Source organism: Equus przewalskii, chromosome 9 (genome assembly GCF_037783145.1).
Source record: "Equus przewalskii isolate Varuska chromosome 9, EquPr2, whole genome shotgun sequence".
NCBI lineage: Eukaryota > Metazoa > Chordata > Mammalia > Perissodactyla > Equidae > Equus > Equus przewalskii.
Genome location: NC_091839.1, coordinates 75832058 through 75856483, shown reverse-complemented (window position 1 = coordinate 75856483; position 24426 = coordinate 75832058). Strand labels below are relative to the sequence as shown.

Below are 24426 nucleotides of genomic sequence, written 5' to 3'. Positions count from 1 at the left end.
AGGGTAGGTCATGACTGATGTCTTTTCAAAGGTGCAAGTCCAGTTGGAATATCTGCATTTCTTGGAAGAAATCAGTGTATTTTCCACTTCCCCTCTCCTGCATGCTTAAGTTCCTTATATTACTGTGCTTGAAGGTCTTGATTATATTACTTAAAAAAATAAAGTTGTAAACCCTTGCAGAGTTGACCTGGTGAATCTCTTAGAGACCTTCAGTTCCAGGAAGTCACCCAGGAGAAGCGTTCAGAAGAACAGCCCTAACTAAATCACCACTTTCTGCTTCTACTTCAGTATATCAATGGTGGTGTCCTGGCATGCTGAGAAAGAAAGAGTCTTCATCACTTCCTCCAGCACGACATAAATAAACTGAAGGCAGTTTCAGATAAAATCTTTCCAGCTGATAACATGTCTCCTCCCCTCTTCCTTACCATGGGTTCATCGTGCACCTATGCGATGAGCTCTGTTGTGATGTTCAGGGGAATCCTTTGAACGAGACGGGTAAGGTTCCTTCTCTCAAGGGGCTTACAGTACAGAATGGTGGGCGAGTCGGGTGGTTCACCTGGAGAAGGAGACAGTAAATAGGCTAATATCAGGTTATTGTAAGTGCTGTGAAGAGCAGACAGAGAAATAGTAGAAAGTGTCACTTTTGATAGGACACTCAGAGAAGCCCTCTCTGAAGAGATGACGTTTGGTCTGGAATGAGAAGGAGGTTGAGGTCTGGGGACATGTTTCTGGTGGTTTGGTTTGTTCTAGAGACAGATGTAAAGCAGTGTGGCCAGGAGGGAGAAGAGCATTTGGGGTGGGGGAGAGTTAGGGGTGGTGGGTGGGAGTGGGTGGTGGAGTGGGGAGAACGAGGAGATAAGATCAGAGAGATAGGCCAGGTCAGGTCAGTGGGTCGCTACAGCCTGAATCTTTTAAGTGGGGGAACCCACTGGAGGACTTTCCATTATAATGGAGCACTGTGGCTGCTAAATGGAGAGTGCGCTGTAGGGCCAAGAGGGAAGCTGGGAGTTGGAGGATGCTGTTGCGGTAGACAGAACACACTGGCGACTTGAACTAAGGAGGGAGCACTGGAGGTGAAAGCCAGCGTGCACAGACTTTCTTTCTTCTGTAAATTCTATTTTATTTTTGATTAAATAAGTAATGTATTTTTGTTGTAGAAAACCAAGAAAATATACAGACATGTCCTCAAGGATTTTAAATCATAATCCCACCACTCAAACTTAATCACTATAATATTTTTAGTATCTATCCTGTAGAAAACTTAGAAAGTAAGAGACCTGTCCCCAAGAGGAATGAAATATTCCATAATCTTATCACTCAAATTTACAGATAATATTTTTGTTATCTATCCTATGAACCCTTTTTGAAGCCAACATATTATTTTTAGGAAACTGACTTTTTATGGATATTCTGACAAAACATCTCTTTGGGCTTAAATAAACTAGAAAATGTCTGCTTTAAATGTGGATGAAAAAACACGTTCATGTGCCACGTCAGTTTATGTATTCATCAGCTGTTTTACTGTACATCAGATATGGGTGCTCCGTGACCTGTGTGAATGCTCTCCTGATATACCACCCCCTCCCATATCCTAAGTGTGTCCCACTACATTCCTTGGGATTGGGAAGGCTCCATCTAAGCCTCCAACCTTATCTGTAAGTTGTATTGTTCACTATCTCCACTTTCACAAAGACTTCGCTACTAAAACTCTCTGACCATTTTTGGGAATCTTTTCACTAGAGGTAGCCCAATAAGAGGCTGAACTTGGTAGGCTGGCCCTGGCCTGGAGTGCCCCAAGAGAAATCTTGAGGCTGGGAGGACCAACCATTTCTTTTTCTAGGTTTTTGCTCCTGGGCTTTCAGCTTATCGGTGAGGGAAGAGCTGGGCTTCCCCCCCGGGGCAGTGGATGCCTGACATTGGAGGGGGAAATCTTGCAGTAGGCGTCTCCTATGGCTCCTTAAGAATGTGCCTGTTTCACCTCTTACTCTGATTTCAAAATACATTATATTTTACAAGTGTGTCCTATCTTGGTTATTGTTAAAAAGTATTAGTACTGTTTGTTTGCATTGTGTTTTCAAGCTTTTAGAGCGGTTCACTTAAGATGCTCTATTAAATCAACATTTGAGACCGCACCTCTTTATCCTTCCCTAAGCATGTGCAGTTCAGCGTGTCCACAACAGAATAGGATTTATCTTTGTATTTCAAGCTGGCTTCTGCTGTATTTTCTGACTCAGGTAAGAGTCTTACCTGTTCTAAAGTCTCCCAAAGGAGAAAAGGAGACTCTTCTTTAGGTCTTTCTTCCCCATCTAATAGGAAAGAATGTCTGTGTGAGTGCAGAAAAGCCCTCATATATTTTCCTTCCATCCCTTTCTCCCGGTCACTATTTTGGCTCAATCAACTTCCTTCTTCTCCAGGTCTGTTACGCATTCTCCTGCAGTACTTTCCTATTGATCCTCAGTGCTACAGCCAGAGTGACCTAGTGGGAGTTTCTTTTTAAGTGTTAGATCATGACAGTTTCCATCTTATACGATATTAATGCTACATATTTGGAAAAACTGAATTTCTCACCTGAAAAGTACATCTCGATTTGCCGCCTTTTTCTATCTCCTTCTCTTTCTCACCACTTTACCCCAAGCTCTAGCTATCTTGATCTCTCCTTTGTTTCTTCAATGTGTTAATCTTGAGCTTTGTGCCTCTGCACCTGCCATTTCCTCTACCTGGAATATCTTTCTCCTTCTCTAAGTGGCATAATCTGGAGATCCAGACCTAATGATGTCTGTTTCCAGCTTCTTCGGAGCTTGTCACTTCTCTCTTCTATATTCCCAGAGCCATTTGATCAGTATTAAAGCATTGTTTCTTTTTTTTCAGTAGACTCTCAATTAATGGTAGTTTATTCATTTCAAGCTCTCACACAATATTTATGGTGTGCCTTCTATGTGCCAGATACTACATTAGTTCTTGAAGATACAGAGATGAATAAAATATGGACTTGCCTTCCAGGAATTTACAGTCCAATGACAAGGCACCTAGAAATAGAGAGGCCATGACAGGCTAAAAGCAGCATACTTTTTGGGGTCATTATTACTATTGTTCTTGTGGAGTGTGGTCCCTCGTTGGACCAGGCTTCTTCCTTCAACCCTCTGGGCTCACTCAAGCAGTTGGTCCACTTAACCCTGAAACTATGTCTGTGAAGTACTGGGGCAGATAGGGTGACTTATTGGAATAAGACCATCTTGTTTGGGACAGCAATATAGCATCAGAAGTCTCACTGGTGTTATTTTTACATTCTAAGATCCCTCAACTAATAGTCCTATCAAATCTCTTTTATCATTCCCTGCATAGGGGATGTTGTTTTTGTTTTTTCAATGGATTTTCATTTTTTTAGAGCACTTTTATGTTCACAGAAAAATTAAGATGATGGAACAGACATTTCCCATGTACCCCCTGCCCCCATACATGCATAGCCTCCCCGTTATCACTCACCAGAGTGGTACATTTGCTACAGTTGATGAACCTACATTGACACATCACAATCATCCAGAGTCCAGAGTTTACATTAGGGTTCACTCCCGGTGGTGTATGTTCTGTGGGATTGGACAAATGTACAATGACATGTAGCCACTATTATAGCATCATACAGAGTAGTTTCTCTGCCCTAAAGATCCTCTGTGTTCTGCTGATTCATCCTTCCCTCTCCCCTGACTCTTGGCAAACTGATCTTTTTACTGTCTCCGTAGTTTCGCCTTTTCCAGAACATCATGTAGTTGGAATCATACAATATGTAGCCTTTTCAGATTGGCTTCTTTCACTTAGTAATATGCATTTGTTTTCCCGTTGTCTTTTCCTAACTTCATAGCTCATTCTGTTTAGCACTGAATAATATTCCATTGTCTGCTGTACCACAGTGCATTGTTTCTTTCTAATTATTTTTTATTTTTTCTTCTGTTGGACTTGGGTCTATGGAGGTATGGCTTTGATGTTTGGTTCCAGGCATATAGTATGCATCTAATTAATGTTTGCTGTGTGGATAAGTGATGGGTGAATAAATGAGACACAGCACTTTCTCTCCTTTTCCTTGTAGTCTGTCCTTCACCTGGAAGCGTCTTCCAGATTGGATAAGTGTATGCCGCACTCCATGGTGCTCATGGAGTGAGGGATGGTATGTTTCATTTTGTCTTTTTCTCAACCAGTCTGCCATCGTTTCTTAAACTCAGAGGTCAGCAAACTATAGCCCTTGGGCCAAATCTGGCTTGACACCTCTTTTTGTAAATAAAGTTTTATTGGAACACAGCCACACCCATTCCTTGATGTATTGTGAATGGCAGAGTTAAGTGGTTGTGACAAGAGATCATGTGCCCTGCAGGGCTGAAAGCATTTACTATCTGGGCCTTTACAGCAGAAGTTTGCTGACCTCTGCTCTATCCCAGGGAAGGAGCTGGAGGCTGAGATCAAGGTGACAAAAGTGATCGCTTATAGGGACATTTTCAAAGTAGCAGCTCTTAGGTCCTTTGATGAGGAAATAAATTTCTGAGATTTATTTTGATTTGAATGTCGAATGTAGAAACTATAAAAGAAAATTTGGTGAAAGATCTGGTCGCTTTGTTTTGGTAATTACAAGACTGATGATTTTGACATAACTCATTTTTGGATTAAACAGCTGTTCTCAACCTTATACGTGAATCAGCATTACCTAGAAGCATTGTTAAACTGCAGAGTGCTGCCCCTCCCCTGGTGAGCTTCTAATTCAGTGGGTCTGGGTGGGGATCCAGAAGCTGCATTTTAAACAAGGTCCCAGATGTTGCTAATGCTGCTGGTCTGGGGACCACATTTTGAGAACCATTAGTTTAGAACAATGCTTGTGAGCCTTAGCTGTGTCTCAGAATCACCCAGGGAGTTTAAAAAAAATTTTTTATTTTAAAAATAAAACATGCTTTGGCCTCACCCCAGACTTACCAAGTCAGAATCCTCAGGGTTGGTCTATATTTTAAAAAGAATGATTCTGAAGAATACTGAATCATCATGCTTTTGGAACGATCATATGGGCTCTTGTTAAGCCACGTATAAGATGTTTTGACTCGTAAGTTTAAGTAGCAATTAGATATAGATTTCATTACATTCTCAGTTTTAAGAAAAACTCCAAACTGGAATGTTGTTTATTGTATGTACATTACATTTATTTATCAGTGGACTTCACTTAAACTCTAGTCCAAAAAGTCCACTGTGTTCAATTCAGCAAAATTCTTTTTCTTTTCCTTAGTGAATTTGATAAGTATTCGTTTGTAACTTTTGTTTTTTCACTGTGTACAATTGTAGTTCTGTACTTAATAATTTCTCTTTCCACTTTTCTTGAAAGTGAGTGAGATTTTATTTTGAAGGGGGGCAGGAACAACTTGCATTCTGCCACCTTCCCATGGTTTCGTGGAAGCAAGTTTAAATGTCTAAGCACCTTCTAGAAATGGCACGAGAGAGGTCTTCTTTCCTGGCTGGAACTCCTCTTCTCCCTAGAAGACATCCCTTAACATCCGGGTAGGTAGTTTGTAACAATATAAAGCCCTGTGTCTGTGTCTGTGCTTTCGACTAGAGAGCTCGTTTGCCCTCTGCCACAATTTCAGCACACTCTGGCTGTGTTCGTTTTAATTTTGTTGATTGCTGTTTGTAATGTTCTGAAACTGAGTATTAATGTCAGACCACAAACAAGGCAAAACAGCTATGAAATAGTAAAAGTAGAAGAACCAAATCTTTGGCACTTTGGCAGCTGACGTGGTAACCCTGACAGTCATGAGCCGTGCAAAGAGCTCTTCAGCACCGTGTTTATGAAGGAAAAGCATTTCACTCGTGCTTTTGGTCTGCACACTTTTAAAAAATTCCTTGGCCTTAAAAGGATAGGAATAAATACCAAGATTTGGGTTTATAGATCCCCAAATCCATACAACAAAATAGCCATCAACTTCTTAAACTACATAATTCTATATTATGCAATTGTGATGATTACTAACATGAATGTGAGTTTGACAAATGGCTTAGCAAGAATAATGCTCTAAGGTACGGAAGAGCTCATTTTTTAAGTGCATGTGGATTAATTTAGGTTTCAATCTGGCTGTCTTGAGTGAAAATTTTCACTCTTTTTTTCTTGTGTTTCATTAGGAGATTAAGAAAGGAGATTTGGAAGCTATTGTGAGTTCGGTGGAAATGAAGACCTGTTTTTCTTTCCTTTTCATGAACTGATGGCTATCACTCTCTTATGCCTCAGTCAGCTCTATGAAGAGGGGCTTTTATTCCTAAGGATTTACCTTTATAGCTTCTAGAAGGCAGTAGCACTCAGGAAAACCCCAAAGTAATGGAGAATGTCAATTCATTATCCTGTTGTGTTATTATGTTAAGCACACTCATTGGAAGTGCAAGGACTAGTTATTCAACTATAAGAATTGATGGAAATAGAGGTTCTTTCTTAATAGTGATTTTTTTTGTTAGTCATCACTTTTTGCCTGAATGAACTTCATTTCTAAGGTGGGAATGTTTTAGATTCCTTCTTCATACACAGGCAGGGTCCGTGTCATGGGTGCAGCTGAGGGCTCTCCTTATTTTGAGAGCACAGCGAAGTACTCTGTTGCTTTTTGCAGTGCTCATAAGAATATTGGTTAGGGCAATGGGTTCCCAAAATGAATATGTTTTGCCCGTGCTCAGATGGACCCTGTGCTTGGTTTAATGCTCTGCTGTCGCTTTCTTGAAGTGTTTAATACTTTTTGAACAAGGGGTCCGGCATTTCTATTTTGCATTTGGACCCCATAAATAATGTAAGGTGTTCCTGCCCATAGGAACTGTATCTTATTCATCTTTATTTCCTGGTGGAGTTTTAGCGTGATGCCTGATACGCAAATGAGTGAATGAATGAATGAGTGCTCTTCTGTTCTTGAGGGCAAAATGAAGTAGTTCTCATTGCTTTTAGCATTGCTCATGGGACTGTGGTTTAGGTCAGTGGGTTCCCCAAATGAATATGGTTCCGACATAGTGAGTTGGATGGCTGAGTCGTTGGGTAGAAGCGACGGTAGTGAATGGACTGTTGAAGAATACTGATTCTCTGGCCCCACCTCAATCTTCCTGAATCAAAATTTCCTGAGAATAAAGGTCAGTGATCTGTGTATTTGAAAAGCTCCTTAGGTACTCTTGTGGCTGTGCCTGGACTGTGTCTTCTCTCACAGAGCTCTGCAAGGCCCACAGGTCTGTGCCCACCTGTGCATGTGGGTTTCTGGTTTGTCTAGGTTGTCAAGAAAAAGGCCGGTTTCAAGTGACATCAAATGGAATTTAGGAGACAATGGAGGATAGCTGGACTGAGAATCAGTACCACACCCAAGTCCAGGAGGATACTGGGCGATACCAACAGGGCTGCCGTTTGTCTGATGCTCACGCCCCCACTGGAAGAGCTATGATACTTTGTGCAGCTTGTGCTCACTGACTCCCGAGGTTTGAGGTGAAGGTTGGTCTTACAAACCATGCTGCAGCATAAAGTACCAGCCTACTGCAGCTCACTGGCCTCTTCCCAGGTTTGGCATGATGAGATCTACTTCCAGTGGAGGTGAGCAGCAGGGAATGGAAAATGGAACGGTCCCGATGGTCAGCCTAGAGCCTTCATGTGTGCTTTGGATGTGGGCCTTGCCAGAAATACTACAGATTTGGCGAGGGAAGGGTAGGAGTAGAGTGGAGGATGTCTAAAGGGAGCTGTGGATGTAGGTTTGTCCATCCCTCATGGTTCTAAACAATTCTTAGGTTTTTATTTAGAAAGCAAGCCTTCAGTGCAGGAGTACATTTTATGCATGTCATGGGTCAGAATGGAGCAGATTATATGCATCTCTTAGTGAAAAATGAAGATGCTTATAAGATGTAAGTCTTTCAATACATAAAGAACTCTGTAAATCTAGACATAATGGAGATGTGCAGACTTCATGTTGCTGAATGAAAGCATTTAGTCTATGAGAAAGACCTAAGAAAGAAGTTTCAAAAGGAGAGTGGAACCATCTTGAATGTCTCTTGCCCAGAAGGAAAGTTGTGTCCTTTGAGGTGGGCCTCCTCAGAGCTCAGGAGCAGGCCAACAGCCCAACACTACGCTGCCACTCTCTGCCCTTGACCTTGACAAGTTTTCAGATTAAGACATGTTAACCAAGGCGGAAGATTGGTTATAGAGGGTACAGAGGTAGAAAGGACAATAACTAACACCAAGGAGTTAGGGATAAAAATTATCCAGAAAGAGAGTCACTTTTTAACTGCTTGCATGATTTCTTTCATTACTCAGTAACTGTGCTCTGAGCACCTGTTACGTGTCAGGCGCTCTTCTAGGCACTAGGATACAGGAGTGAGAAGACAGGTTAATTCCTGTCATGGAACCTGAATTTTGATGGGCAAAGAGAGACAATTAATAAACATTTCAGAGTTATGAGTGCTGTGAAGGGAATGCAAATACCCTTACATGAAAGATTGTGGCCCTTACAATGCGTGGTTGGAGACGTGGGGGTGTCCTCCTCCTTCCTTCTACACAAATGTAGTTGCTACACTAACATGTTCATTTATCAGGAGCTCAGTTCCCTTCTCTTAGGAACCACTGCCAAATTCACGTTCTTGGCCAGGCCATTGAATGGGCTTGGCTGCATAGGATGATTGATGGGGGCTTAGCCTGAGTTTAGTACTGTCTATTGTGTCAGTACTGTGATAACAGGAGCTTCTTTGCAGTCGTTGGGTGTGTGTTAACCAAAGTGCCAAAGAACGGAAGATTGCACTAATGTTACCATCTTCCTCTTTTTTAAAATATATATTTGGTTGACATGAGGAAAAATAAAAACAAAATGCCAGCAGGTGATGTTCTCTTTAGTTAATATTTAGGTTGACTTGTGGTAGATTTCTTCCCTGTTTTATGTTTACTGAAATAAAGAAATTGGGCCTGCCCAATGAGTAAACAAAGAGACGACATCTTTAATATTATTATAGAATAAGAGAAGAATATGTGGAATTAATGAACAAGTGAATTTCATAATATTGCTTATTTTTGTGATAGATTTAATATACTGTATATTTTGATTGAGAAGTTAGAACCTCTGGGATGCTCGGTTTTTGTTTTCTTTTTTAAAGCTAGGCTTATAGAAATTTTGGGCATCATTAAAATGACCAAATACAGAGCTAATATGTAATATATATAACATATATGGATGGATACATAATGGATGCATATATGAGAATCCATTACGGATGGTTATACCTCTTGAATTCTGAATTAGGTAATAGCAAATCTAACCCTTTGTTGCACCTGTATAGATGAATTTATAATTTTTAGAACACCAATTAGAGAATCCAACAGAAAAAGCGTTGTAGATATATTTTTAAATTTTAAATAAATAAATTCCTAACCTTATGAAGTAAAACTATTGTCTTTAAATTCTAGAGTTTTCAGTATCTTGAACCATCTCATCCATCCAGTCTCATATCTAAGGAAAACTGAGACTCAGAGAAGTTAAGCAATTTGCTTTAGGATCTGGGGATTATTTCACTGTGACATATTTATAGGACACCATTTCGACCATTTAGATGCAGAGGGGCCATTTCACATAGTGGTTATAAACATTCCTGGATTGGGATCCTGGTGTTTCTTTCTTTTTTTTTTGGAGGAAGATTAGCCCTGACTAACTACTGCCAATCATCCTCTTTTTTGCTGAGGAAGCCTGGCCCTGAGCTAACATCTGTGCCCATCTTCCTCTACTTTATCTGTGGGATGCCTACCACATCATGGCATGCCAAGCACTGCCATGTCCGCACCCAGGATCCGAACTGGCAAACCCCAGGCCACCGAGAAGCAGAATGTGTGAACTTAACTGCTGTGCCACCAGGCCGGCCCCCTGGTGTTTCATTTTTGTTTTTTCATACTGTCTCTATGAACTTGGGTAAATTACTTAATTTCTCTAAGGTTTCAGTTCCTAATATCTACAGTCTGGCAATGATTGTGCCCTCCACCCCCAACGTGTCATCCTGGGGATTAAGTGACATCATAACCATAAACATGCAGCACAGCATGGGGCATAGAGAAGGACATCAGGGAAAATTATTATTATTGTTTAAACTAAAACAGAAATACTTCTATCAAAAAAAGTCTTTCAAGGGGCCGGCCTGGTGGCATAATGGTTAAGTTTGCGTGCTCTGCTTTGGTGACCTGGGGTTCACAGGTTTGGATCCCAGGCACGGAGCTACACACCGCTCATAAAGCCATGCTGTGGCAGCATCCCATATACAAAACAGAGGAAGATTGGCAGAAATGTTAGCTCAGGGACAACCTTCCTCAAGCAAAAATAGGAGGATGGGCAACGGATATTATCTCAGGGTCAATCTTCCTCACACGCACAAAAAAAGATCTTTCAAGAAGATGACATTTTTAAATAATATTTATTAGAGATGCCTAAAATATGGAAGTTTTCCTAGTTATTTCTCATTAAGGAAATCAACCTTTATACAAAAGGGGTCTTTTTGTTGAATATTTAGGTTGAGTTACATATCAATTGTTCTACAACATTTTTATTAGTACTTGCAACAAGTAAATGACTTTTTGCTTTAAATTACAGTTAATACTTAACAGATAAATTAGATAGCACTTGGGGCCAGCCCTGTGGCCAAGTGGTTAAGTTTGCATGTTCCACTTCCAGGGCCTGGGGTTTGCCGGTTTGGATCCTGGGTGCAGACTTACACACTGCTCATCAAGCCATGCTGTAGTGGCATCCCACATAGAAGGACTAGAATGACCTACAACTATGTACTAGGGCTTTAGGGAGAAGAAAAAAAAAGAGGAAGATTGGCAACAGATGGTAGCTCAGGGCCAATTGTCCTAAAAGAAAAAAAATTATATAGCACTTGCTGTGTGCCACGTCTATATATCAACACACTTAATCCTCACAAAAAACCTGTGAAATCGGTATTATCAACATCCCTATTTACAAGATATTGAAACTTCACCATAGAGAAGTCAAGTGGAAAGTCTGAGGTCACTTGGCTGGTGAGCGGAGAAGCTGGGGTTTGAGCCACTCCCCCAGGTCAGCACTGGATCCTCTGCTCTACCCATTACACTGGACTGCGTGCACACTGGGGGCAGGCTTGCTAGAGAAAAGAGAGAAAACTCCAGTTATTGAACATAGCTGAATTTAATTTGCCCCAATGGGTGCTGGTCCAGCAGAGTATTGGCTTCCAACAATTCCATTTTATAGGGATATTCATGCAATATTAAAAATGGCTGCCAGTAATCGACTGCTTCCTAGGATCATAAACTCTACCAGGGACTTTGCACATTCTTTGTTTTCTCTCTAACAACTTTCTGAGACAGATATGGTGACGATGACAGACAGGATGATGCCCATTTGACAGATGATGGTACTGAGTCTGTGTGGAGTATATAACTTTCCCCAAATCACAGAGTTATTTGTCTCACTCCAAAGCCACCGTGATACTTCAGTTTCTGTCGTGAATATTGTGTATGTCTCAGTTCTGTGCCGCTGAAACTGCTAAGTGATGATGAGGATTATGGACAGTAAATGCAGTGAGTCAACAAGGTATGAGGGAGAATGTCCCCTCTTTCCCAGAATAAAATCTAATCCCATACCTATTAATAATTATCTATGTTTCACTTCCGGAAAGCAGCGAGTCGGCCTCATACAATAAATGAAGGCAGGGCTTTGGGCTCCATCTCTTTCCAGACTAAAGTTTCATCTTCCCAGCCAAGATGAGAACTTAGCTAAATATTCCTTTACGTAACGCTAGGTGGCGCGTGAGAACAAAAGAGATGGGAGACATTTCCAGGACACGTGCAACCCTTGTTTTGATTTGCAATAGAATTTATTTTCTGAAGTGCATCCTTGATGATTTCAGGCTACCTATAACTAAGGAACACCTGACCTGATATGTTGCCAGTGTAAAACTCTGCCTTATCTCCAATTTGGCGTGGAACTTTGATCAATCTAATTTTTTAGGTCTAAAATCTAAAATTCTTTCTTTTTGGCAGAACATTAACCAAACAGACCTCCTGGTATCATTTCAGCTAAGTAACTCTGGCCCTACTGTAGCAAATTAAAGTAAATTGAATATCTGAAAAAGATGATATAGTCAAGGAATACTCCTAGGAGCTCTATCAAATGAGTTTCTTTGCTTTTTTGGACATTACAATATATGTCATCAGGACACAGGCTTGTGACATTATTCAAGGCACAAAGAAAATAACTAAAAAGGGTACACATTTATTCTCTAGAGGTTTTTGTTTTTAGGTCGTGAAAGTTCCAGACTTTGGGCTCTATTAACTCAATTTATTTGTATTTCAACTATTACTCATAATTTTTTTCATTTCTCTTTTCATCTTCTGTGCTTTCTTTGAGGAGTTGTAGGGAGGCAGAGGAAAGCAAAAGGTAGAAAATGAAGGAAAGAAATTACAAGGGTGAAGACAGAATGAAGTATTCAGATTAGATGCTCTGATACGACCCAGGTCAATACAATTTCCCCTCATTTTCTGAATTTCTTTGAAGAAATAAAAAACTAACGATGGACAGGAGGATTAGTTTAAGCCTTTCACCTTCAAATAAAAAATTTGAAAGGGACACACTATCTTGGTTAATTTCTAAAAAGAGCTTTCCAGGAGAGAAGAAAAATCACATCCTCAAGGGCATGCCTCATGAGGGTCTTTGCTCTTCACTGCTGTGTAAGCCATTAAGGTGTAAACATTTGGAGTAAAGATGGACAAATTGTTTTGCAGCACGTCTGAGTCAATTTGTTGAGTACTTTCTATGTGTCTAACATTTGCTACTGTTTCTTTGTATTATTTCATTTAATTCTTCCAACTGTTCTGTTGGGGGGTGGGGGGGAGTTTCAATTCTTATCCCCACTTTATGGATGAGAAAATTGAGTCTTAAGGAGGTAAAGTCACAAGCCCAGGGTCTCATGGCTGCCGAGTGGAGGAGCCAACTCTATGTGATTCTTCATGCCCAGCTTTGAACCGTGTCAGTATGGTCTTCCCTTGAGAGAAGTGTGGCATTTGAGGGCCAGACCTATGCCTTATTGTGAATTAATTGAAATAGTGTTTAGTTATCCTCTCAGTGTTCTCCTGTTTTTTTTTCTCACTCGTACACCAGTGTCCTCACCTCCCACTCTAGTGGCCCACTGTTTCCCAGAGAACCTTGGGCACTATAGGTCACTTAAAAAAACAAAAAAAGAAGCTATTTCACCAGTAACTGTGATTCCTTACAAGTAACACGCTTGAACCCAGGCTCTGAGGTTACCAGCCTGATAAAGTGGACTGTTGGATGTCCAGGGGTTGCTTTCTTGGATTTGAATACAGTTCATGCCATTCAACTCCAAAATAGTACGCAACTCATCATGTAGAGATGATTAACCTAATCTTGATTACCCGAATTTTGAGAGAGTTACACAAATATTGACAATTTCAGGAAGGAAAACATGTTTTGTTTAGGCTCCCAGATCATCCGTTATGTGGTAGCAGGCATTCCCACCTGTGTGCTGGCCTTGTCTCTGGGAAACTTATCTACAAATTAATTTTTTTAGTAACTTCGGTGAATGGGCAAAAGATTATTAAGATAATCATAAACTATGTTATTTTGGCTAAGCTCCAGTGAGGCCTTGGAGAACAGGATGTGGTTCTTTGTATGCTGAGTCAGCTTTGTGACTAGCTAGGTGAAACCGGGCAGTCTCTTAACCTCTGTGGTCTCATAACCTCATCGCTAAAGTGTGAGGGTGGGGCTTGATGCGCTGTAACATCTGTTCAAACTCTAACCTTTTAGGATTCTTTTAGGCTCCACACTTGAAGAGAGTAACCAAAAGTAGGGCATGTAATTTTAATCACAGCCAAAAATTATTTCAGGACAGTGTTGTTATAATTAATATTCAAAAGTTCTTAGAGATACTTAGATGAAAGCTCCAAAGGAAAGATGATCACGGTTTAGAAAATTCAATGAGTAATTAATTGCAGATGACTAACGCTCTTCCTCTTGCTTCCCTCCCCGTTCAGGAGCACAGGAATAGGATAAGCAGTAAAAGCTCTTGGATTCTTCCTGGCATGCCTAAAAGAGCCGAAGGACATTTCTGATGTGATTTAGCATGGTTAGTTTTCTATCCTTGTTAATTATCGTGAAATAGAATCTGCTTAATATCTGGTAGTACTTCTAACCTCATTTGTAATTCTGAACAGTCTAATAACATCATTTATCAACAGCATCAAATAACCACAAATTTCGTTTGACACAGCGGTTGGTAGTACGCCATCTCTCCTGCTTCCTCAGTTCTATATTTTTTTTGCACTTGAGTGATCTCACTTATATGTGGAATCCAAAAAAATGGAACTCAGAGAGCAGATTGGTGGTTGCTGAGGGTGGGGGAAGTGGGTGAACACAGTCAACAGGTACGAACTTCCAGGTATAAGATAAATAAGTTGTGGGCATGTGATGGACAGCACGGTGACTATGGTTAACGGAACCATGTTATATCGCAGATAGTGGCTAAGAGAGTAAGTCTTAAAACTTCTCACAAGAAGAAAATTTGTAGCTATGTAAGGTGATGGATGTTACATGACTAAACTTATTGTGGTGATCGTTTCGCAGTATATACAAATATCAAATCAATAGGATGTACACCTTAAACTGTGCAATGTTATGTGTCAGTTGTATCTCAATAAAACCGGGAAAAAAATTAGAGCAGATGTTTGGTCAGTTTTATAGCAAAGTGGTCTTTTTTTCTAATGCGGATCCTAGACAATGATAAAAATTCATGCTTATTTCAAGTAAAAGTTTAAAGTAGGGAAGTGGTGTCATAGGCTGAATGAGTGGGCTCCAAAGTGGAGACTGAAATTGGAGGGGATTAGACTGGAAGAGGTCTTAGAAGTTATTTGTCCATCTTTTTATCCTTTTTCCATATGAGGAAACTAAGACCAGAGAAGTTAAGGTACTTGCCCATGGTCACACGGCAGCTTAGTGTTAGAGTCAGAACTAGAATCCAGGACCGCTGGCGCCCAAGTTCAGAATCCTTCCTCCACACCACATTGCCTATCTTTGCAGTAATTGAATGTAGAGAAGGAAAATGGAAAGCAGATAATTTGCAAACTATGTAATCCTACTGAATTAGTTGATTTTTGTGTTTGACTTCTACTTTTAACACCATGAGGCTTAAAGTTCTGGTTTAGTGCATTATGTTGTATACGGCATCTGAACAATCTAATTATTACTTTCAGAAGAGGAGATGTGTGGAATTAACCATATCTTCTTCCCAGTGAGAAATAATTGTGTTTTTGGATGGGCTTAGAATACATACTCTTGACATTAATATTCAGTGTGGTAATAATGACTTCTAGTGATACATTTGCGTGGTGTGTATGTTTGTGTGTAAGTGAAAGTGAAACCAAATGAATTATTAAGACAGGATGAGGAGAGCCCTGAAGGGGGCCAGGCCGGGTCAGTGTCTGCCAGGACTCTGCATAAGCAAAGCCAGCGGCGCTGAGATGCACTCCAATTTCTACCACCAGGAGCCTTTTGCTGAAACAGCTTTCGTTAGAGTCTGGTGTGAACGACAGAGCCACGTTGGGGTTTTTTCTCCATCATGATCCTTTTAACTCGGAGAGGATGGATCCTTTTTTGCAGTGGACTTGGAAAACTGGTGTCAGTTGTAGTAGCTTGAGAATACTCTATTTTTATTTCTCGAATCATCCTGGGGAAATTTAGAGACAAAACTGTTCTAGATCAGAACCAAGGTGATGGAACCCCTGCAAAGTAAGCCTAATCTTCTGGAATCCACTCCTAAGGTAGATTTTCATTAATTGAGCTATTAGCAAAAATTGAGAGTTGGAAGATTTGTGTCTCTGTCTTGGTCATATTGTACCTGCTCTCACCTGGATCCAGGGGGGTCCAGATGTTTCTGAATTCCAGCTTTACCATCTACTAACTATCTAGAAACACAGGCATGTTTGGTAACTTCTGTAAGGCTGAATTGCCCCTTATATATGAGTTAACATTAGGTAAAGTCCTGATACGCACGATGCAGGTAAATAGTAACTGCTGTTTTAGCCTGTCTAATAAATAATTGAGTTAGTAGAGAAGAAACAATAGACTGTGAGGAGGGTGAGGGTGGCCTTTTTTCTTAAGCTGTCCTACGTCTGGGATTGAGATTTCTTAGAAAAGGGAAAATATGTTAGAGAGTTCAAGAATACATGTTCACCTCTCAAGATCTCCAGAGGATTGCTCGAACATAGTAAGAAGAGCTGGATTCTTCTTTCTGGTCCCAGATCTTGTCGAATTATTAGTCTGCGTTGTAGGAAAGTTATGCTTTTTCTTTTAGAATTTGTTGCCCATTACATATTTCCTTTAAGTGAACTTTTAAAAAGTCAAGATTTCCTTAGGCTATTTTTCGCTTTTATACTTGGGAATGTATCACCGGAACTGAAAGTCCCATAACCCGTGCGGTTAACACCTTCCCATCTGTTGCTCCCTCTCCACTGGGAAGCCAATGGCTGATGTATTGCTCTTCCAAATAAACTAGAACATGTGACAGACATTGCTTGAATGAAGCAATGGCCCAGAGTTAAATATTGAAAATCCACCAGAAGGCAAGCTGACGTGGAATTATGAGTAGGCCTTTGGGCTATCGGTATATAAAAGGCAATGTAAATTTTCTATTAAAACAGTGCAGCCAAACATGGACAAGACAGTGTGGAGCTAAGGCCAAGTGTTGCCAGCTGGGAGTGCAAGAAGTGTGAAACCACAGGTCCCTTGGTTCCCCGAAGAATGAAGCTTTAGGTTCTAGAGATTGATGGCAGAGGTGGCTCTCAGGTCTTTCCCCTTTTGTGTAAGAACCGGTCAGCCAGGATCAAAGGGAATTTTCATGCAATGTCTAATCATTGATTTTCCCTAAAAGTTAGTCTCATGGTGTCTCTTCTCTCTCTCTCTTTTCAATAGTAAAAAAAAGAAAATCCAGGGGCTGGCCCAGTGACATAATGGTTAAGTTCACGTGCTCTGCTTCAGTGGCCCGAGGTTCGCCAGTTCAGATCCTGGGCGTGGACCTACGCACCGCTTGTCAAGCCATGCTGTGACAGGTGTCCCACATACAAAATAGAGGAAGATGGGCACAAATGTTAGCTCAGGGCCAGTCTTCCTCAGCAAAAAGAAGAGGATTAGTGGCAGATGTTAGCTGAGGGCTAATCTTGCGCAAGAAAAAGGAAAAGAAAATCCAAAACGAAGAATGTTTTCATTTTTCTTGTGATTATATAAAATAATAATGCTCGTTATAAAACAATGAAATATAAAGAAATACAGTAAAGTTAAAATTGCTCTGGGGCCGGCTCTGTGGCCGAGTGGTTAAGTTCGTGCGCTCTGCTGCAGCGGCCCAGGGTTCGGATCCTGGGTGCGGACATGGCACCGCTCGTCAGGCCACGTTGAGGCGGCGTCCCACATCCCACAACTAGAAGGACCTGCAACTAAGATATACAAGTATGTACCCGGAGGGTTTGGGAAATAAAGCGGAGAGAAGAAAAAAAAAAAAGGAAGATTGGCAACAGTTCTTAGCCTAGGTGCCAATCTTTAAAAAAAAAAAAAAATTGCTCCAAGATAACTACCATTAATATTTTAATGACTGTCCTTTCATGATTCTCTTTATATATGATGTTATTTATTGTATAACATTTTTTCTCACATGCATTCCTTTTTCCCTCACCTCTGCCCCATAACTACTTTCAAAACAAAATACTACAAAGACAGGGAATCAATTTACAACCTGGTGTACCTTTCCATATCTCTCTCCATGCTTGTTTAATCATATGGAAACATATGGGTGTAATGTATTTTGAGGTGTATTGTTTTATTAAAAAAATCATAAGATACTAAAGCTTAAAACCTCTTCTGACATGAGTGTAGAATTCTGGATTTTTATACGTTTCTAATTTTTATAGTTGTCCCACTCTCACCCGGTTCAACAGCATTTTTCTTGGCAATTTACCGTTAGAAAGGATTCCCAAGGCGTTTGACTTAGTTTTCATAGAAACAATTCTTTTCGAGCTCATGTTTTATCAGTTTGAATAATATATAATTAAATTACTTAATTAAAATGATATGGCTAACTAGCCTGAATAGCTTACTGATTTCTGGTAAACATGTAACTCAAGTGGTGCGAGAAGAGCTCCACCAACCTAGACAGAAGCCCACGGGTTTCAAACGTTCTGCTTCTGCCAGTGGGTTTTACCTAGGGTTGGAAACATTTCTCTTCTCCCAACATATTTGCCTTCTGCTAAAATGGTGGAGACTAAACATGCTGCTCTGTGTCTTCCCTCACCATCACTCTTGTGCTATTATCCAGAGATTGTTTTAAATTTGTGATTATATGGAGCCGGCCCTCTGGCATAGTGGTTAAGTGCATGCGCTCCACTTCGGTGGCCTGGGGTTCATGGGTTCGGATCCTGGGCGTGGACCCACACACCGCTCATCAAGCCATGCTGTGGCAGCATCCCATGTGGAAGAACGAGAGGGACTTACAATTAGGATATACAACTATGTACTGGTGCTTTGGGGAGAAAATGAAAAGGAAGGTTGGCAACAGATGTTAGCTCAGGGCCAATCTTCCTTACTAAAAAGCAAAAAAAAAGAAAAGAAAAAATTTGTGATTATGTGAAGAAAGCAAGATTTGTTGAGGATGACCAAACTTACACTCTATTTGCTAACTTTGCGTATTTTAAATAATATGTAATGTTCTTTTAGTAATATAATGCTCTGATTCCAGTTTCCAGTTTCTCTTCACTTATGTTTTGATGATAACCCTTATTTGATGTATCATATATTATAGTTCTGTTGAATCTCTCACGTGTTTCACATTTTAGTAACAAGGTGGAATCATTCTGTTAGTAGATGTCACTTATTGAATCAGAGTCCTTATTGCTAGGTCTCACTTTTTGGCTATGCAAAGGTGTCTCTTCTCCCACCTTCCAAAATAGCTTAGAGCATTCCTGCAAAATAACTTGATACGCCATTATTTTGTGGACTATCCAGTCTAGAAATTACAAATAAAGTGGCAGGCCAGGGGTGCCAATGTCTGGACCTGGGTGAGCTAGAAGGTATGCTGGTTGGTCTGGCATAAGTCTGGCATGTCAGAAGTCAAGTTTGGGGCAATTTGGCTAAGTTGTGTGGGATGGGCTAGAACAAACTGTCAGCTCCAAGAAATCAACAGAGAGATGAGTCGGAAGTTCAAGTGTAGAATCCTGTGGAGAGAGGGTCATGGAACCAGACAGGGAAACTGCTCAGTGAGGCGGATGGAAGGTCTGTTTAATGAGTCTGTGTGTCAGGAGCTAATCCCTAGGCCTTAGTGGTTCATCAAGTAGCAGCAAAATAATGGCATTTGATACTGTAGTCATTGGGGAAGGTGAAAGAGCATGGCAGGTCATGCAGAATTGATAGATAGATTTCACTTTATACTCCTCTCATCAGTTATTTAGGCCCCTGCGAAATTTACCTACGTGGTCCAAACCTTTAAAGGGATAGGAAGTGAGAAACAGAAGCTAGAGGTGGTGAGGATGTTTGGTTGGTGTCTGTAGGGCTCAGCTGTTCAGTAATTGCTCAGTGGGACGAAGAGGAAGGAGCTGGCGGCCACTTGGCTATACTTGCTCCTTCCAGAAGAAGTGATTTCTTTTATTTTTTGATCCTGGATTATCTGTCTACAAAAAGTAAGGGAAAAAATAGGTCCATTAACTCAGTGTAGCCTGTAACAGCTTGTGGGGTAAAGGTTAAAAGTACAGAAATTCCTGGCCTTAGTTTCAATAAAAATAAGGTGATAGAAAATACTAAAGTTATTACCTCCTGCCAAATCATGAAAGTAAGTGGAGAATACTTTTTATCTTTTTCACTTTCTTTTTTTTTTTTTTTTTTTGAGGAAGATTAGCCATGAGCTAACATCTGCTGCCAATCTTCCTTTTTTTTTTGCTGAGGAAGACTTGCCCTGAGCTAACATCTGTGCATATCTTCCTCTGCTTTCTATGTGGGATGCCTACCACAGCATGGCTTGCCAAGTGGTGCCATGTCCGCTCCCGGATCCAAACCTGCGAACGCTGGGCCGCCGAAGCGGAACGTGTGCACTTAACCGCTGCACCACCGGCCCAGCCCCTCTTTTTCATATTTGATTAAAAATAATAACAGCTACAGCATATGAACAGAGAAAATTGTAGAACTGTTTGTGTTTGTTTTGCAAAGTTGCTATTAATGCTGTTTCCTGCTGTGCTGTAACTGTTTCTAGGAAAGCATCTCTTGTGTTTTGAAATTGGCTACTTTATGTGATTAACTGTATTAATTTCTTCTTCATCGATCATTTTTCATCATAGTTACTTGTTACTTTACTTATAAGGGAAACCTGGAAAATCTTAGTTAAGCCAATTTAATAAAGTGCCTTATTTTTAAGGATGACAAAAATAAAAGTAGCAGAATGTATCTTCTCTGTGTGTTTACGAGTCATGCGAGCAATGGATCAAGTTTCACTGTAGTTCGTCTTTCTGCCTATCTTATAAATGCTAGAGCTTTTGATTAAGGTTGTAGAATAAAGAAGCAGCTTGCCTATAAAGTGACTACAGATTATTCTAAAACAAACCAGAAATGTTGTCCCCTTTGAAGAAAATTTATGAGGAGCGGATGCCTTGGGGATATGTTATTATAAGCGTCCGTCAAGGATCAAAGTAGGCTTGAAACACCTCTGCTGGGCTATCTTTTGGAATAGGTTTATGAGCCACGTAAAAATCTCTCTCATAGACAGTTCTTATGTGGTAATAGAATGTGTTTTGTTGTAAAACCAGTTAACTTGCTTTATAGTCACATGTGAGCGGTAGGCTGTCCCTTGCAGTTTAAGTAGGACTAATGGGGATGTCATTTGCAGTAATGTTTCTCTATTTTTCTCTAATTAAGGGGCTTTCTGTGTTTTAATTTCATAATAAAAACATGTGTCTTTGCTTTTATAACTTTTTTCACTTGTTTAATTTTTTACCCTCTGTTTTGTTTTCAGTTTCAGCTTAGCACATTTTAAAATTGCTGGTCTATTCAGAGAAATTGGTTTAAAAAGATTGTAGGGATTGGATTACCCTACTGCGTTCCTCCCCCTTCCCCCCACCCCCCAACCCCAACAGTCAGGAAAAAACCTTCTAAAGACTTCTTATTTACTGATTTATTTATTTGGGTAACATTGGTTTATAACATTATGTAAATTTCAAGTGTACATCAATGTTTCGATTTCTGTGTAGACGACATCATGTTCACCACCCAAAGACTGATTACCATCTTTTACCACATTACCACACTTCTTGTTTTCCATTTGCTTTTTAAAAAATTGTGGCAAAATATCCACAATATCAAATTTATCATTTTAACCATTTTTAACTGTACAGTTCAGTGGCATTAAGTCCATTGGCTTTTTCACAGGATAACAAGTGGGGAGGTCTGGGGTCCTGAAGGAATACACTTTTAGTAAGAATTCTAACACCATCCAACAGGTGATGAAACAAGGGAATGGGTGCCTTGATCTAACAGCCGTTCCACTTGATTCTCCTCCCCGAAAAGAGCTTGTACCATAATTTAGCATTCATTTATTCATTCATTTACCAATATTTGTTGAGAATCTCCTGTCTGCCAGTCTACCTTCGTAAAAGACAAAAAGGACAAGGTCCTACCATCCAGGGGTCTCACTTAGACTTGTGTGTAGAGAGTCACACGAGAAGACAGTAGAACATATTGAGAAAATGTCTAGAATGAAGAAAACTGGGGTGTAAAATGGAAGCTGAAAGGAAGGTTTGCCCAAGCCTCCCTGGCCCAGAGGAGCAGGTTTTACCCTAACTTACAGGAGGAATGGGCATTTACCAGCTCGGGAGGCCAAAAGGGGGCAGGGTGTTCATGCTGAGTAACAGCATGGACTAAGGCGTGGAGGTTGAGCCAGCTACGGGGAGTGGCAGTGGGCTTGCTGTGGGGCAGACTGGTTTGGCTGTGGAAGATTGTAGAGATGAGGTTGGAGGGCTGACGGGGACCATCGGGAGGGGCCTGATGAGCTGATATGCTGGGGTTTCCAAAGTGCGGCTTTAGTTTGAGATGTTCTTAGTTGTTGCTTGACTTGGGAGAGGGAAGAGAGGGGCTTAGCCAAATAAGCGTGGAAAGTGTTCAGTAAAAACACTTTTTCCATTTTAGGACCTCTGAGAGCATCATCTTACTATGTGAATTCTGATTTTCCTGAGCTAAGAAATGGCATGGCCTGTTTCCTAAATACACTGACCCTGGAACTGCCCCTCATTGGGAAGTGTTGCTGCAGTCCTTGGGGACCCCCTGGAACACTTTATTCTTCAGACTGGATCTGTTTTGACCCCGCTTGCTCTATGAGGTTACGGATCCTTTATGTATTGAAAATTTCCAAAAGCCAGTGACGAAAATCAAGGGTCCTTGAGGCCAACCAAGCCCCAACGGACTTAGTATGTTTTTTAATATGGTTGAAATTTACTTTGTAAATGTTGCATAGATCCATATTCCCTTTATTTATTGCCAAAAGCTGCCAGTAAAATATATCCCAGTTGAGTTTCTTGTTTTGTTGTTTGTTTTGGTTTTTAATGAGAGATGAATCGATTAGAATGGAATATTTTCAGTGTGAAAGGGATCTTGGAATTTATGGTTAGAAACTCCTTGTTAACTTGGACATGACCCAATAGAAGAACAAATAATTTATCTGGCCAATGTAAAAAGAAAATACTCTCTGTGGTCAGATTAGGGATAATTAAACTTTTTATGCTTTTTTTGAATTTCTGTATTTTCTACAAAGAACATTTACTGCTTGTGTATTAATAAAGACATTAAGCTGTAATAAAAATAGGACATCAATAAGAAGTGTTTCTGCAAGGTTGCCAGTCAAATTATGTTACTAGCCATATATTTTACTCTGGTCAAAAGAAGTTTACAATCACAATATATATTATTCATTTTTCTGTTCTTCATCACACAGTGTTTTCTTTACTGCTTTCTCTTCAGTGCATGGAATAGTGCCTCAGAGTAGACTTTCTTCTAAAGGCTACAGGTCTTTTTCCTTTAACTTTAATTTTTTGAGACCTAATTTACCTAGGGCAAAATGGAAGCGTGTTAAGTGTCAGCTTCATGAATGTATACAATGTGTCCACCTGTGTAACCTTCAATCCAGACCAAGATAAAGCATATACCCAGCATCCCAGAAAGTTCTCCTGGGCTCTTTTCAGTCATGTTCTGCCCCCATGCCCCCACTATTCTGACTTCTATCACCATATGTCACTTTTGTCTATTTTTTTTTTTTTAAAGATTTTATTTTTTCCTTTTTCTCCCCAAAGCTCCCCGGTACATAGTTGTATATTCTTCGATGTGGGTCCTTCTAGTTGTGGCATGTGGGACGCTGCCTCAGCGTGGTTTGATGAGCAGTGTCATGTCCGCGCCCAGGATTCGAACCAACGAAACACTGGGCCGCCTGCAGCGGAGCGCGCGAACTTAACCGCTCGGCCACGGGGCCAGCCCCACTTTTGTCTATTTTTGAGCTTCATTTAAAATGAAATACGTCGTATGCTTTTGTGTCTTGCTTTTTTTGGTATCTGGCTTGTTTCATAATATGATGCTTTAGAGAATCACCTGTATTGTTTCCTATATCGAAAGCTAATTCTTTTTTTATTGTTGATTACATAAAAGTACCACATTTTGTCCATTTTTCAGTAAACGGGCTTTGGATGGTTTCCAGGTTTGGGTTAATATAAATAAAATGAGGATGTCATCTACATTTAGATTATTCAAGAAAGAAATAGGACAATAAAAAGGAAATATCAAAGGCAAAACTTTTTTCATTCACTCAATTGATCTCTAAAGGAGGAATAAAATTTCAGAGGGTAATCTTTTTCAGATGCAATGTTAATTATATAATTTCAAAAATTATTTATTGAGCAACTATTTTCATACTGCGTGAAATACAAAGATGAGTGCAGCTTTATACAAATTTATCGTCTAATTATGTAGATAAGGCTAGCCCACCAATATCTATAATGCAAAACATAGTATGGTAAATGCAATAAGAGAAATATATTGCTATAAGGATTGAGAGAAGGAAACAGTTGTATTTCTTAAAATAATCATATCATTTACTGAAATAGTGAAGTTAGGAGAAAAAGATGCTTGGGGGATGGGGGAAGATTATGAGTTTTTGTTATAAACTGAAGAATGAGAAATAACAAGAGTAAGAAAGGAGGGAAAAGAAGAAAATATGAGGAAGAGAATTGAATAAATAGAAGCTAGCAAACTAGATGTGAGAACACCATTATAGCACCTTCTAAAATGTTGACCTCTGATTTGACAATCTGAAGCCGGGGTTCTTAGTATATGGTCCAGAAACATGAACCCCTTAATGGTTGGA

General features: G+C 40.2%; 1 protein-coding gene across 2 annotated transcripts in view; it reads left to right on the top strand.

The window, feature by feature from the left end:
• The window catches only part of ARHGAP18 (Rho GTPase activating protein 18), a 171200-nt gene that overhangs the window by 3246 nt on the left and 143528 nt on the right, over positions 1 to 24426 (top strand). The window contains exon 2 of one of the 2 annotated variants that reach the window (XM_008523341.2): positions 289 to 495. The exons of the other annotated variant lie outside the window; for it this stretch is intronic. The gene's annotated coding sequence lies outside the window, so the exon portion shown is untranslated. The remainder of the gene's footprint in view (positions 1 to 288; positions 496 to 24426) is intronic. 2 annotated transcript variants of the gene reach the window in all.